Genomic DNA, 16,138 nt, shown 5'->3' with positions numbered 1-16,138 from the left:
CCAAACTGATTCAGAAAAACAAGACCCACCACTCCAGAAGTCAGAAGGTGATTGAGGGGGGGAATGAGAAAGGCTCAGACAGCAAACGTATGGAAGTGTTCTCATGTATGGAGGAAGGAAACCTAATGCAGGGGCGATTATTCTCAATTTTATTCAGTGTTCAGTCTTCAGAGGTGCCCCAGAAATACTTTTTGCTAATTCTCTCTCTCTCTCTTTCTCTATTAAAAAAAAGCTATAAAAAAACTTCAAATAAGAGACAAATAAATGTGGCTTTCAACTGTGATTTTTTTTCCCCCTCAAACTAAATTACACTTTTAAGTTCAAGATTTGACCAACACAAAGCCCTTAAAAGAGTTGACTGTTTCACTAGAATCAAAACGTATTTTGCTGTATGGAAATTAGGAAGTTAACTACTTAGCATGAGAGCATTTGATACAATACTAGGTTTATTCACTTCTGAACACCCTGAAAACAGACGATACCTTCTAAGAAGAGCATTCTGGGTTCTTATTAATTTTTACAGTGCATGTTGAGTTATTTCCCCCCCTTTTTTCCAGTAGCATTCTCTGTAGAAAAGTAATTTAGCTGTGAAAAATGAACAGACCAGAATCCAAAGCAAGTCTTTTATTTTTATAAGCCTTATATGGGTTCTGCCCAATATTTCAATAAATGTAATCTAAAATTTTCACAGGGATAATCATCTTTCTAAAAATTATTATTTAAGTGTGTGTGTGTGCGTGCACGCGCGCGCACGCGCGCATGCGCATTTGGGCACACCTGGATCTCTTGTCACTGCAAATGAATACCACACATTTGTGCCATTTTGGACTCTGGCTTTACATGGGTGGTGGAGAATTAAACCCAGGCCATCAGGATTTGCAAACAAGTGTTATTAACTGTTGGGCCCAGTATAAATATCTTTGTTTGTTTGTTTGTTTGTTTTTTCAAGGCAGGGTCTCACTTTAGTCCAGGCTGACCTGCAACATTCACCATGTAGTCTCAGGGGGACCTCAAACTCACAACTATCCTCCTACTTCTGCCTCCCAAGTGCTGGGATTAAAGACGTGCTCCACCATGCCAAACTCCAAATACTTTTTTGTTGTTGTTTGTTTTTAAAACAAGCTTCTGGGAAGTTTTATGAAAGAAAATTTTTACGTAGTTTACTTTTCACCAGTCTGCACTGGCATGCTTCTAATAATGTCAGAATCACCTGGATCAATGATATCAGTGTGCATACTCTGTAATATTTACTACGTACTGTGCCCAATTCAATATGACTGCCACTACAGTGATGAACACCAGTTTGGCAGTTGTTGGCGAGGATGACCAACTTCACTTTGCCCTGTCTGATCATCTGCAGCGTCTGCTTGTGCCCCAGCACGAACTTTCCACTCTTCATAATGAGCGGGAGCCTGGAGTTGATGGACTCCAGGGACGTTTTCGTCTTTGCGGCCACCATCTTCCTGCCTGTGCGGGACGGGCCCCAGCCAAGAGCAGCTGCCAAGATGGCCAGGGAGTGAGAACAGCATTCTGAATATTTTTATGTGACATTTTAAACACAAATTTTCACAATCCACTTCAAAAACTGTATTCACAAATATCAATGTAAAATATATTATGAAGTAACTCCAATCATTTAAAATGCATAGAGTATTTTTCTTTGATTTCAAGGAAAATCCAAAGTAATGATATGAGTGTGTGAGCATGGCATGAACATCTGGTGAAGGGAGGGTATGTTTTAGAAGAAACTTTAATGCTCACAAAATGTTAGTTTAAAAACAAAGTCCAACTAAAGGTAATGATTTGAATCACTTTATGTTAGCAAAAGCTCTAACTTTAATTTTGGTAATGTTCTCGACTTTCAATACATAGTGTAGATTGCTAAAAATTTTTCCTAATGAAGCCTACTTAACATTTATGCCATTAAAATTAAATGTGCCTATCCCTTGTATATCTGCTAGCATCACAGAAGCCATTATACGATGTGCTAAAATCAAGAAATACATCGTCACAAGTTGTGAGGAGAATTGACCTACTCAGTCTCTTAGCTTGGAAATCTGTGATACGTTCCCAAATTCTTGTGTTGTCAGTCCCTCTAGGACCCAGTAAAACAAAGCCTATGGAATGATTTTAAAAGGTGAGCATGGGGCTATATATGCCTAACTGGAAATACTCGGCTGTAAAGGATGCATTCCAGTACTTTAGAGGAGAGTGGTACATTATTTCCCTAGTATTTCTTACATCGTTCCTGTCTTACTCACTGACCTCACCTTCTTGACACCTGGATACATTTGAGTTGGCTCCAGTCTTAAACCATCCATTACTCAAACCATTAATATAGGAAGGAACAGTTGAAATAGCTTAAACCACTATGTGATGACAGAAAGCACCTTGGTGCCCTTCAGCTGGCAGACCTGACTTCAGAGTCTATACTGCCTCGGAGCTTTCCCTGCTCCTTTAAAGTCACCTCAAGTCCGTGCTTCCAGAAGACCTCGTACATGTCTCGGTCATTGTGCTTTCCATTCTGCAATACAATGGTCTCTGTGTATTTGCTACAAAGGTTTGTATAAAGCTCTTCCTTTATGCTGGGTCCTACAAGGATATTAGAATAAGTACATTTCCCAAAGACATTAAAAGATTAGAGGCAAAAATATAAAAAGACCCATATTCAAGTTCAACTAAGGAGTTAAAGGAGGGCTTTTTAGGGCTGCTGATATAACTCAGTCAATAAAATTCTTGCCTTTCATGTATGAGGACCTGTGTTCAATCATTAGATCAGCATTTCCCCTCCCCCCCAAAAAAATGAAGGGAAAGAAAAGTTGAGCATAGCATAAATGAAAGGCTATAATCTCAGCACTGGGGATGTGAGACAGGTAGATCTCTAGGGATTATTGTCCAGCCAGTCTAGTCTACTTGGCCAGTTCCAGGCCAGTGAAAGACATCATCTCACAAAAACAACAGTAGATAGTACCCGAGGAAAACATTCAAGGCTGCCCTCTGACCTCCATACACCTCCACACAAAGAACACACCTGCATACATGTACACACGCACACACACACACATAAATAATGGCTTCTCAGAGCAGATGACATTTGAAATAGTTTATAACGGTTTTCATAGGAAATATAAGGAATTAGATGCCTCCCAGGAGGAGGAAGAGACAGGCACAGAAAAGCATTTGAGGGTCAACAAGTGTATAAGGCATATCTGAAGAACAGGAAAGGACCATCAATTCAGGACTGAAGAGGAGACCTTTGGTTGAACAAATAATGAGGGGCCTTTGGAGGTGTCTGTGCTTCAGAGTGACAGGGTGCATGCTGGGTGATGGTGGCCCAAGCAGGAGGAATTGAGGGGGAGAGCCCACTTGTGAAAAAGAGCAATCATCTGTGGAGTACGCCAAGCCGGTGGTGTCTTCATTTTACATACGATCTTGTTTTATCCCCAGAGCTCTATGAGGATATTTCTAGGATTCCCATTTTAATGACAGAGGAGAAAGCTCACACATGGCTGGTTAAGTGAATTGCCGAGCCCTGCATCTCAGCATCCTTAACATCTTTCCCAGTGAGTGTTTGCTGTGTGGTATCAACAAAGATGAGCAAAGAAATGAACAAACAATGGGGTGGAAGAGGCCGGTACTGAATCTTCTCTGCCTGACCCAATGTTCTTTGTCTTCTGCCGGATGGAAATGGTTCAGTAGGGTTCAGTATGCTGATAAAGGTCTGAACTGAGGCTCTGACATGGAGCGTGGTTGAAGGGCCAGCAGAAGAGAAGCCAGGGAGGCAGGATCACATAGCACCGAGTTGAGGTGAACAAGCAGCTGATTTTCCGGGGATTAAGGGGTTTCTGGAAACACGCGACTCTAGTAAAGCCTGGACTGTTAGTCCATCAGGAGCAAGGTGGGGAAGGGGAAGGGACAGGTGGTTTGGGATAATAAGCCATGTGATAAGTAGACAGGAGCAGTCCTACAGTTGTAGCGGACGTCAGAACCCTTCAATAGACTTAAACAGTGTGCTGGGCCACACTTCCAAGTGCTTCTGGCTCCTGGTAAGAAAGCAAATAACTTGCATCTGGAACAGGTTCTGCCCTTCCTGCTGCCCGCCCAGTCACTTGCAGAGCATGAAGATTTTCTCAGACCAGGAAAGAAATAGAAATGATGTCACTGCCTTGAGATCTAGGCTCAGGGATTTTATCTGTACCTGTCAAGACTGAGGGTAAAATTTGCCCAGAAAGACTTATACTCCTCCAATGTTTTTATGCACACTAAATGCAACCCCAGTGTTCCAAAGTTTATGAAGTCCCTTCTCGACCTGCCTGTAAAAGGCCTGTCTCTCCCTACCACATGCCACACAGCTCACCCTCACCTTGTGATCCTGAGCAAATAGCTTCTACCTCCCAGCAGTATTTTTCTACAAGCTTCCCTGTTCTGGTGTTTACAGAAAACCCTGCCTATACAAAGGGAGCTATTTGCTTGAAATTAACAAATTCCTGCATATAGTCCAGGTCTTTCCCTGACAGTCTCTGGACTAAGTCAGAGGTTGTTCACATTAGCCTGTAGGCTTCTCAGTGCCACATGAGTTCAGATAACCAACCAAATTGGAGGGGAAATAGTTCTATTTATACTAGACTGTTTACCAGTACTTGCATAGGCCATGTCTCATGTTCTTGCTGTTTTTTCATGATTTGTAGATGAAGATAAAATGTTGTATTTTAGGGTTGCAAAGCAACAGACTTGGTCCCATTGTTTGCTGATTATAAAGGCAGAAAGTCACACTGGATGCATTCTTTTATACTACATCACAAACCACATTTAGTTCTTCCATATGAATGTCAATCCTATGATTATGCAGGTCTAAACCAGCTTCTCAAATTCACACTCATAGTGAATACCGACTTTTTAGTAGGTTTTTATTTTTGATGGTGTGGGGAGGTTTCCAGATTTTTTAAAAAACATTTTATTTATGTTTATTTATTTGACAGAGAAAGAGAGAGAATGGGCGTGCCAGGGCCCCTAGCCACTGCAGATGAACTCAAGACGCATGCGCCTTCCTGTGCATTGGGCTAATGTGGGTCGTGGGGAATCAAACCTGGGTCCTTTGGCTTTGCAGGCAAACACCTTAACCTCTAAGCCATCCCTTCAGCCCCAGAATTTTTTTTAAAGCAAGGTCTCACCATGTAGCCCAGGCTGGCCTCTAACTCACCACACTCTTCCTGCTTCACTCTGGGGGCTGGGATTACAGATATGCACCATCACACCTGGATCTTCATCTTAAACACTTTGTATCACCAATGTCATATGCACCTGTCTATGTTCTCCAATTAGGTGGGAGAAGTCCTGTCATTCTCCCCGAGGCCCTAGCCCAGGGCACATGCATGGTCTGGAGCTCAGAGAGCGTGTGTGCTGCGGTGACTATTAAACAAGTAGTTTGCCTTCATGGCACATTTATAAATGCCAGAGAGGGTAAGCTATGGCTTTGTTTCCTGTTGTTGCTAGAACAAATGGCAGCAACCCTAGTGGCTCACAGCAGCTCACATCGGCACTCCCATAGTTCTAGAGGTCAGAGGTCTGAAATAGGCTTCGTAGAACTAAGGGAAGGGCGTTGGAAGGGCTGGGCTTTCTTCTTTCTGGGCTCCAGGGACCAACATATTTCCATGCTTTGCCCACTTCCAGAGCCAGTCTACACCCTTTGCCTCATAATCCTTTTTCTCCATCTTCAAAGTCAGCCACTGTGAAGCTCTCTGACCCTGTCTTCTATCTCCTCTTCCTGCTTTTAACGATCTTGTGGTTAGGTTGGTCCTTCCTAAATAACCCACAGCAAGTCACCTGATTAGCAATTTTAATTTCATCTGTAACCCAAATCCCCTTGTGCCATGGTAAATATAACTATCCACAGATTTCAGGGATGGGTTCGTGGACATGTTAGGGAGGGCTTTGCTCTGCAGAATGAGCTGAGGCTGAGAAAAACGGACAGAAGCATAACCGACCACGGCACCTGCGACCGTTTCCTACGTCTGAGCGCTTATGAAGTGTCAGACTCTGAGCCCAGGGCCTTATATGCATTTTGTGTATGCCTTAAGTCCTCTAACTAGGCCCATTTATATTAGCCCTCTTTTTAGATTAGGTAAAAACAAAGACATTATGTAACTTGTTTGCCATCCTTAAAAGTGCTAGGCTGCAAAACCAACATGGTGCTGTCTGCCCCACGTGGCCCACCTCATGCAGCCCATCGCAGCGCCTATCTGCCGAGGGTTCACTGCTGTGCATTTCTGTCACTTCCAGCCCAGACAGACACGCTTAACTCTACCATGAGAGGTAGGGTAAGGTAAGACCTGGCAGAACCCTCCAGAAGGAACTCTTAGGGGATTTGTTTTTCCTCTTATTCTTGTTGTTCAAGGAGACAGATGATAATTAAAATGTCAGAGCCCTTCATGCTTCCCTGATCAAGATAACTACTTTACCACAGGTGATAGAAAGAAAAGGCGGAAAATGTCTGCTGTGGGGGGAGGCAGGTAATGACTCTGAACCGGCAAAGCTGGGAAAGCCCAGCCCCCTGGGCTCAAGGGAGAGCTGACTGCAACTTCAGCTGAACCAGGACAAGTGCTCACCCATGGGGTCTCCAGGACCTTTCCACCCACTCCTCCTCCCCAGACTCCCATTCCTACAAGTGCCACAGGAGCCTGTTCCCAGAGGATCTGTCCAACAGCTTGCTAATTCCATCCAATCTCTTCAATTCAGTTAATTCCCAGTTTCAGTAACAGAAGCAGCAGCTGTCAAGATCAGCAGCTGTGTTCTTTGTCTTTGTAGCTCGGCCTCTCCCCAACCCCTCTCCAAGTTAACCAAGTGGATCTCGTACAACTTTCTAGAGGGGAAATAGGATAAACGTCCTGGATACCAATGAGAAAAAAAGGAAAAGAAAATGAATTTGTAGGGTTATGAAAGGATTAGGTCTACTTACTGAAGTCAGTAAGAGAATTCTTCATAAACCTCTACGTCCTACATGTACATTTTGAACAACCTCAAGACGCACGTGTCTGTTTTAAGTTAGTCCTTCCTAAGTTCACTTTAATAAGGATTTTTTTTTGAGGGGGGGACAATCTACGTGGACAAGCTCAGAGTTCTATTGTATTGGCTTGTGGGCAAGGTTATATGTTTGATTGACTCAGCTCCGAGTCTAGTGATACCTGGCCATTTTCACCACCACTCCATGAGGAGACATCGATGTTGGGGTGACAGCAAGTTGGCTGTCAAGGTTTCTACACACTTCCAACTCCTCTCTTTATCACAACTGCTAAGTCAAACTGTCCTAAGGTTTCCATTGAACACTTGTGAATGCCACAAGGTTAAAATTAAGATAACCTTAAGAATTTGTGGAGGAGGAGCATTTCAGACATGGAAATAGAGGAAATGCGAGGATTAGGGTGACTCTGGCAGATAGAGGGTCTGTCAGGTAAGGGAAGGTGATAGATTGTGTTGGGCCCTTTAGGTATTGAATATGTGTGTGTGTGTGTGTGTGTGTGTGTATACTTTGTGGGTTTTTTGTTTTTTTTTTTGCTATTTTGAAGGTAGGGTCTTGGTTTAGCCCAGGCTGACCTGGAATTTACTATGTAGCCTCAAAGTGACCTCAAACTCAAACTCCTTCCTCTACCTCCAAAGTGCTGGGACTAAAGGCATGCACCACTGCACCTGGCTACTATTGAATATTTTGACTTTGGGTGAGATGTGGGACACAGAGATTTTAAGCAGAGGAGTGTTATAAACCAACTTCAGTGCTATGAGGTATGGATAGAGACAGGGAGATCCCCTAGTTACTGTAATAATTCGGGCAACAGATATTGGAGGCTAAGATGAGCAGTTCCAATGAGGCCTACTCAGTGGGAGAGAGCTCACTATTTGGTACTGGGAACCAAGTCAGTGCCCCACAGACAGGAAACTCACAACGCCAAGAGCAGCCACTATTTTCACTATTTTCTCTGGACAAGTTGACTGGGAATTCTTAACAAAATGTCTCTCGAGAGCCGGTCATGGTGGCGCATGCCTTTAATCCCAGTATTCCAGAGGCAAAGGTAGGAGGATCTTCATGAGACTCCACCCTGAGACTCCATAGTGAATTCCAGGTCAGCATGAGCCAGTGTGAGACCCTACCTCAGGAAAAAAAAAAAAAAAAGTCTCTCAAAATTATATACATATCCCCATTAATCAAAGCTGCTCTCAGCCTTGGCTGGAGAAATCTGTCTTATTTTACATATGGCAGAGAATATGAGGGATCCAAGATCCACCAATTCAACAAGAAAAAATAGGCAACTTCTCAACATTAGATGTGCCATCTCAACCACACTTACCAGGGTCCAGGAAAACCTGCAGAGGGAGCAGCCACAGGAGTGTTGCTCACCATGGGAGCCTCCGGGGAAATAGCAACAAGCGCCAGGTGTGCTGAAACACACTGGAACAGACATACAGAGGCTAGAGTGACCTCAACACTAAGAACAAAGTGCTAACATACCCAAGACTCAGGGATTGTTGGAAAGAGGGGGCAGAAAGACTGTAAGAGCCACAGTGTGGGTAGAAATACCCTGAGGTACATCACCTCCCTCCCCCGAAACTACCAGAGGCCCAAACTATCCCCGCAGGGAACTCAAAGGTTCGTGCTTAAAAGGGCCCTCAGGAAAATGGAGATGGATATAAGACTATAACCTATGTAAAAAAATTATATAGATAAATAAAAAAGTAAACAAAGCAAAAAAAATAATAAAGTAAAACCACAAGATCTAAGGAAAAGTCAAGGAGAATGAAAAATTTAAAAAAACAAAAAGGTTGAGGCAGTCCAATATAGAAAGGCTGGCAAAAGGGCCAAAGTTAGATGCATTTTGAGATAGAGGATCCAAGGGTTCAAGAGAAAGAGTTGGAGATGGAATCATGGTGTCATGTCATGGTTTGGGGCCTGAGGGGTGGAATTTCCATGACTGAGTTGGGGGCCCAGCATATGAGGTTGGTTTTCAACATGATGAGACTGAAGTCTCCATTAGACCACCACATAGGCATGAGAACAATTGTATATTTGGGATCCAGAGTATTGGAGAGATGTCTGGGCTGGAAATATGATGGGAGTATTTGTCAGTACTCACAGCTGTGGGAGTTGATGAGATCAGCTAGGGTGTAAATTTAGAGAGTAAAACTCCGAAAGGAAGAGAGGAAGAAAAGGAGAGTCAGGTGGAGCCCAGGGACACATGTTCAAGGAAGGACTGGGGCAGGCTGCCGCACCTCGCTTGCTGCATCTGCTAAATGAGAATATTAATGTTTATGTGAGGTTACTATGAGGATTATGGATGAGTTAATCCAGTTAATAAATATGTACTAAGGGTAGTCACTGTACTCAGTACTTGATTGGAGTAACATAGAGTTCCCTAGCTCAAGTAGGAAATTACATTTTTGTAAAACACCTAACCCAGTGCTTGACCCCAGAAGGTGCTCAATAGATAGCTCTTTGCCCAGCATAGTAATTGCCTCTGCATGGCCTACATGGATTTATACTCTCCTTGGCTTCTTGAGACCAATTAAAATTACTTAGTGCTCATTAGTCAGAATGGGTAAGCAAGGGAATCTTTTCTTTCCCCACCATCCAACAATTTGTCTATGCTCTAATACTCCATAGAACAAGTGGATCTTGGTAAAGGAATAAGAAGAAGGGTCCACTTTGGAACTTAGTAACAAATCTTACCTGGGCTGACCTGAGAGACATCAGGCCTGCAGTCCCGGGCCCCTGTATACACAGCTCAGACTGGAGGTGTAATGAAGCAATTTTATTTTTCAAAAAGCATGAATGGGAGATGGAGAAATGGCTCAGCAGTTGAAAGCACTTGCTTGCAAAGTCTGATGGCCTGGGTTTAAATTCCTAGTATCCACATAAAGCAAGATGTACAGGGCGGCACATGCATCTGGAGTTTGTTTGCAGTGACAGGATGCCCTGGTGCTCTTATTCTCCCCTCCTCTCTCTGCTTGCAAATAAATAAATGTAAAAAAACTGTTTAAAGTGTGAATGGCAGCCAGACACACAAAGCCTGGATGGAAGCCAGGCCTGCTGCTTAACTTGGGCTCTATGGAAAGGATACAGGATGCTCTTTGCAACATGGATTTACGTAGGTAAGTAAGGTTTACAATTCTATTTTCCCACAAGCTAAGCAGCCATCTCTTCATTTGACTCTAAGCCCAGCCCCTGAAGAGATGCCTTCTCTTCCCTCCACTCTCCTAATAGTGTCTACAGGCTCCATCTCACACCAGGGCCAAGAAACCAAAGTAACTTAAAGCCTCCCAGCCCAGGTGGGCTCCCAAAGGACAGCAGAAGGGGCCACAGGCTCCAAGCATTCAAGGTGGAATCACTCCCTCAGCAGTGTTCTCTCTCTCTTGACATTGCCCTTCCCATCTGGGCTGTTGCTGAGGGAGGCTCCTTGGAGCCTGCTGTTTTCTTTATGACTATGGGTGACATTGCACAGGCGTTCCAGATTCTCTTACACCGCCTTTGTTTTGATCTACAAAGGTCTGCTGACTTTCTTTTGGGCCTTGTCATGTTAACAAAAACAAATGTAATAATATGCACTTGAAAAGGCTCACATGTCTTGATATTTTAATAAGCTTTTGATTCTACAGGGACCTCTGAGGCTTTTAAAAGTTTAAAGTTAATAAAGAGAGTAAAAGAAAAAATATGAATTGTTTTTAATTATTATTATACAGGATTAACCAAGCCAGTTGTGTATAATTAGACAGTAGCTACCTTGCATAGTAGAGGCAGTAAATAGGCCCACAGGGGGGCTGCCAGAAGGCTGAGGTGTTTACAAGGCACTGGAGATGTCTTCACGAAGCACATAATCCCTGTTGCAGTTACTATTGCTTTTATAATGGATGTGTTCATTACAACCAGAGACTAATATACGTATCCATCATCTTTCTAGCACAAATGACTCCAAAGTGGGGGATGGCAAGGGTGTGTGTGTGGGGGGGGGGGTTGTGGGTATGTTATATTTTGGTGGTGAAATTATAAAGAAAGTCCATTAGTATGCAGGTTTATGGTGGTTTTATTTTTGTTGCCATTGCTGAGAGGAATTTTAAGAAGTTAAATAAACAATTGCCAAAGGAGTGATGATGGAGATATTGCTAAGGAAGTTGTTGTTTTGTTCTGTTGCTTTTGTTTTTTAAAATTACCTTCAACAATACAAGCAACATCAATGGGACTGGAGTTCTAAGGCTTTATTACTAACTACCCTATGACTTTGGAGTCGTTAATTCATCAGTTATTGGGAACACACATATGCCAGGCATTGTCTTAGGGGCTAAAGACAAGAAATGACCAAGAAGCACTAGACCCTTCTTCCCAGGGCTTCCCAAACCAGGACATTCTCTAGATCCCCAAGGAATCATCAAAAGTGTACCCACTGGGTACCCAGCCTGGACTTAATGGAAATAGAAAGCATCTCTGATACACGACTTGGGCAGCTATTCTGATGGTTTCTAATTAAGATGGGAAAGAAATAACTAAAACTACAAAATACAGAAAGTGAGCTGGGTGTGGTGGTGCACGCCCTTAATCCTAGCACTGGAGAGACAGAGGTAGAAGGATTGCCTTGAATTCAAGGCCAGCCTGGGATCCAGCCCAGCCTACCTTGAAAAAACAAACAAGCAGACAAAAAAATAGAGTAAGTGCTAAGAAATGGAAAAGTTTGACTGCTCAGAGCTTCCATTCCTGTACTTTCGTCGTGGAGCTAAGAATGACTGTTCGGGGTTGTACCTTAGGTTCAATTTCCCAAGAAGCACTCTGAGGAGGGCAATGCAGAAAGTTTATTGAATTATCTGAGGGTACCTCAGTTTGGGGGTGAAATCAACCAGTCATGGGCTATGTCCAGAAGGAGATGTGGTTACAGGGAAGCAGCTTGTCTAGTCCTAGAGCAAGGGACTCAGAAGAAAACTAGCTTCTTTCAGGCAGTTTCAGTTAGGGACAGAAGCCCAAAGGGAGAACAAGAAGGTGCCACTTCTCATGCCCACTTGCAGCTACAACATCTTAAGTGCCCCCTTGCTGCCCACAGTACCCAGGTGGGCTGGCTCTGGAGACTGCCCTTTAAATTTACAAACCAATCAGGTCTTCCCTTACATACCTAAATCTGATGTAAGAATACATATTCAATACACCATAAAGGCTTGCCCATCTTCTATTTTGCTCTCTATGTCTCTTCCTGCTCTGTGATCTCTGAATACAATGAGTCTGGCTCCCCTGCCCCGAGCCAGGCTGGGTTGGGGGAGAGCAGATTACTATTTCTTGGTCTGGGTAATTTTTCTGTTTGCCTATGATTTATACTTTGGGGTAACTTCTCACTTTAATTACATGTATGATTTTCCTCTGGTCTCTGAGTCTGCCACATGTGTATTTCTCTTGTACTCTAGATCCAGCACTGGGCACTTTCCTAAACTCTGGGCCTGCTGCCTTTGTAATTTCTTTAAACTCAGGGTAACCATGGGTATAGCTCTCTTGACTAATCATTTCTCATCTGAATCTTAGTGCCTGTTTTGATATTTTCCCATGCTAGTCTTCCTTGAGCTCCAACTATTTCTCTTAAATGAATCTTGAAGGGACCAAACTGATGCCATGACAGGCTTCAGTAAGGTGCTACTTTAACTAGACCTAAGTTTCAGTTTCCCAGAGAGGCAGGAAGCACTTCTGGAAAGGACCTGCCGTGACATGTGGCCAGGAAGATAGCTGAATCTGTTCCTGGACATGCCCAGACATGGCCTTTTCAGGCCTTGGCCCCAACCAATCAGAGATGCACAAGTGTAACTGCTGCTTGCCTAGCCAATCATCATTTTAAAGATTACCTAACCCACCTGGAATCCTCCTAGACCTAGCCTGCCAAAACCTTAGGACCAATCAAAAAAATACAAGTGCAGTTACTGTTCAAATTAGCCAATCATGTTAGAAAAGACTAAGCCTGCCAAAATTCCTCTAGCTGTGCTTAAAAGGAGTCTATGAGCTCCTCTCAGGGTTGCCATTTTATATGAATGGTTGATCACTGCATGCTGGCTGATTCTACAGAATAAACGCTCTTTGCTTTTACAAACTATTTGAATTTGGGTTCTTTCTTCAGCAATTCTCGGACCCTTACCAATCTCATGGACTATGTCTTACCTTCCACATGCTTGTGACTCTGCTCTAACCTTCTTCCTAGGTCCCAATTTCCCTTAAATAAACCCTACAAGATGTGATTTCTCTCTAAATAAATTCAATCATTTATAATTTATCCTTCTTGAATCTGTTTTTATTAATTCTTTCTTAAAAATAGGACAGGACCAAAAATCGGGATTCAAAAACTTTGTGGATCCCTCTTAAACACCAAATCCCACCTTACTAGCCCGATTTCTGGTGAATGACTGACTGTTGTCTGTCCTGCCCTCCACCCCCTATGCCTAGGAGCTAGGAAATGAGGGCCTCCCTCCTAAAAAGTGATGGTGATGGCACGCCACTGCACCCATCACTGTATCCTACACACATAGATTTCAAAGAGAGTTTTGCAATACACTAAAATGTTAGTGTTCTTGTCCTAATCCATAAATAAATGTGCTCTTGACAAGCACTTGAATTTTATTCATTTCTGATGTGAGAATGATTTGTCTACACTATCTGTCACCTCGTAATTTTCAGTGTTGATTGGGCTAAGCTGGGCGGCTAGGTCATAATTCTTCCTGATCTTTCCCTAAAGCTCCTTGTTTGTCCCCTCCTAAATTTCCACACTTGGCCAGAGACATCGTGTTCTCGGGAAGAGAATAACTTTTTTTTTTCCCCTTAAAAACAAATATATAAAAGAATGGACAAGTTGGCAGTTTCCACTTGTTATCAATGTCAACTACTAAGACAGTGATAATTCTTTCATTTGCATGTGTTAAATACGTCTCCGTGCCCTCCTACTTAATAGTGAGGTGTGTTATTCATTCAAACTGAGACACCATGTATCTCTGTTCCTGTACCCAGAATCTAAGAGGTGTATGTATAAGTTCCTTTTCTTGTTCCTGAGGGGAAAAAGTAACCTCATAAAAGCACTTGAGAAAGAAGGATTTATTCTGGCTAACAGTTCAAGAGCACTAACTCATCACGGCAGGGAAAGCAAGATGGCTGATGGCATTGTGTCCACACTCAGGAAGAAGAGAGAAGGGAAGGCTGGGGCTCTGCTTGCTTGCTCTTTCTTACTCAGCCTGAGACTTCAGCCCAGGGAAGGGTGTTGCCCACATTTAGGGTGAGTCATCTCACCTCAGTTAACCAAGTTGAGAAACTCCCTCCTAGACATACTCAGAGATTGGTCTCATAAGTGATTCTAGATCCCGTCAAACTGACAATCAATGTTAACCATCACAAGAGTACCCCTTTTCAACTTGACACCAAAAACATATCACTTTCAAGCCATAACCTTCAACCTCTTGTTCACATAGCCTTGTGGCCTGTTCATGATATAAAATGTATTCAGTCCATCCCTAAAAGCCCTCAGTAGTCTTTAGTTGTCCCAACACAACTCAAAAGTATACATGCAAAGTCTTTTCTGAGATTCAAAGTACCTCTTAACTGTGAGCTCTGATAAAATAATAAATTACATGTTTACAATATACTATGGCACAAAGTAAATATTCCCATTCAAAATGGGAAGAATGTGGGTAAAACAAGGAAAGATGCAAGACCCAACAAGGCAGACACTAAATGCTACAGTTGCATGTCCCACATCTGTGGCTCATTATGGAATCATATGGCCTCCAAAAGGGTTGTGTAGCCTCATTCCTTCAGCTCTGCTGCCTGTAGTATACAAAGGCTCTTTCTTGAGCCAACTACACTCCACGCATCCAGCTATACAACTATACTCCACACATGCATCTATACAGCTATACAACTATACTTCACACATCCATCTATACAGCTATACAACTATACTTCACACATCCATCTATACAGCTATACAACTATATTTCACACATCCATCTATACAGCTATACAACTATACTCCACACATGCATCTATACAGCTATACAACTATACTCCACACATGCATCTATACAGCTATACAACTATACTTCACACATCCATCTATACAGCTATACAGCTATACTTCACACATGCATCTATACAGCTATACAACTATACTCCACACATGCATCTATACAGCTATACAACTATACTTCACACATCCATCTATACAGCTATACAACTATATTTCACACATCCATCTATACAGCTATACAACTATACTCCACACATGCATCTATACAGCTATACAACTATACTCCACACATGCATCTATACAGCTATACAACTATACTTCACACATCCATCTATACAGCTATACAACTATACTTCACACATGCATCTATACAGCTATACAACTATACTTCACACATGCATCTATACAGCTATACAACTATACTTCACACATGCATCTATACAGCTATACAACTATACTCCACACATGCATCTATACAGCTATACAACTATACTTCACACATGCATCTATACAGCTATACAACTATACTTCACACATGCATCTATACAGCTATACAACTATACTCCACACATGCATCTATACAGCTATACAACTATACTCCACACATGCATCTATACAGCTATACAACTATACTCCACACATGCATCTATACAGCTATACAACTATACTCCACACATGCATCTATACAGCTATACAACTATACTCCACACATGCATCTATACAGCTATACAACTATACTTCACACATCCATCTATACAGCTATACAACTATACTTCACACATGCATCTATACAGCTATACAACTATACTTCACACATGCATCTATACAGCTATACAACTATACTCCACACATCCATCTATACAGCTATACAGCTATACTTCACACATGCATCTATACAGCTATACAACTATACTCCACACATGCATCTATACAGCTATACAACTATACTCCACACATGCATCTATACAGCTATACAACTATACTCCACACATGCATCTATACAGCTATACAACTATACTCCACACATGCATCTATACAGCTATACAACTATACTTCACACATCCATCTATACAGCTATACAACTATATTTCACACATCCATCTATACAGCTATACAACTAT

The 16,138-nt window shown here is 42.4% G+C and overlaps 1 pseudogene; it reads right to left on the bottom strand.

Moving 5' to 3' along the window:
• Positions 1-1,160: 1,160 nt before the first annotated feature.
• On the bottom strand, positions 1,161-1,459 carry LOC123454026 (annotated as a pseudogene).
• Positions 1,460-16,138: the final 14,679 nt, after the last annotated feature.

This window comes from Jaculus jaculus, chromosome 13 (assembly GCF_020740685.1).
Source record: "Jaculus jaculus isolate mJacJac1 chromosome 13, mJacJac1.mat.Y.cur, whole genome shotgun sequence".
Lineage (NCBI taxonomy): Eukaryota > Metazoa > Chordata > Mammalia > Rodentia > Dipodidae > Jaculus > Jaculus jaculus.
Note: the sequence above shows the minus strand (reverse complement) of the source record. Positions and strands in the feature narration are given on the sequence as shown.